This window comes from Corvus brachyrhynchos, unplaced genomic scaffold (assembly GCF_000691975.1).
Source record: "Corvus brachyrhynchos isolate BGI_N302 unplaced genomic scaffold, ASM69197v1 scaffold5, whole genome shotgun sequence".
Taxonomy (NCBI): domain Eukaryota; kingdom Metazoa; phylum Chordata; class Aves; order Passeriformes; family Corvidae; genus Corvus; species Corvus brachyrhynchos.
The window spans coordinates 7,706,412-7,707,352 of NW_008238321.1; the positions used below are offsets into that span (position 1 = coordinate 7,706,412).

General features: G+C 62.7%; 1 protein-coding gene across 1 annotated transcript in view; it reads left to right on the forward strand.

Annotated features, from left to right (window-relative positions):
• Positions 1-941, forward strand: part of RADIL (Rap associating with DIL domain) — a 22,426-nt gene that overhangs the window by 9,555 nt on the left and 11,930 nt on the right. The gene's annotated exons all lie outside the window — the stretch shown is intronic.

The following is a 941-nucleotide window of genomic DNA, read 5'->3' on the forward strand; positions in this document are numbered from 1 at the left end:
GGCGCTGCTGGCGTCGAGGGGGGTGGCGGTGGTGGTGCGGATGAGCATCCTTTAGGAAACGGGCTTGGGACTCGCAGCCTTGTCCCCAAGTCTGTCCCCAGTCTGTCCCCAAGCACGGGGCACACGGAGGCAGGACCCGTGACCCCCTGCAATGCCCCAGAGGGATGCAAGGTGATCCCCGAGTAGCATCCCTGCCCCGGCCCGAGGCAGCCCTGGTTCTGCGGGGGTGGCTGAGCTGCCCCGTCCCCTGTCCGGCTGCGTCCTTAGCGGCAAATGGAATCAGAGGCTGCAAGGAGAACAGTGCGTCTGCTGGAGGCACTTGGAGAACTGCAAAGGACAGGGACAGCTCTTGCAGTTAATGGCTACTTTGTGCCCGTTGAGTATCCGGCTGTTCCAAGCTTTTTGGCAGGGTGACACCAGCACTGCAGCCATCCCGTTAGTGCTGCCGGGGAAACTGAGGCACGGGGTGGTCCCCTGAGCTGCACCGGGGTGTGCGGGCAGACTGTGGGGAAAGACAGGGCAAGGGGTGGATGCTCTGACTGGGGTCCCACCGTGCCCCCGGGCTGGGGGTGCAGGCATCGCTGCAGTCTGGGGGGAGAAGGTGGGAGGGAAAAACAGCTGCAGGAAGGGATGAGGGGGAGAGGTGGAAGGAGGGCTCCTTCTGCCCAAAGCAGCCCCATTTACTGCATGCCCAAAGTCATTGTGCCCATTTATTGGCGTGCCCAAGGCAGGGATCGCTGCTGTCCTGCTTGGCAGCGAGGAGAGTGAAAAAAGAAATGTTTTTGCCATGCAAAGGTGCATGGGGGACAGCTGGGGACAGCGAGGGGACTGCTGGGGACAGCGGGAGGCTGCAGCACTCACTGCATGGCAGGGAGGAGGGTCCCTTCTCCCCGTTCCCCGGTTCATGCTGCGTCTCCTGGCTTGGCAGGACAGCTTGGTTT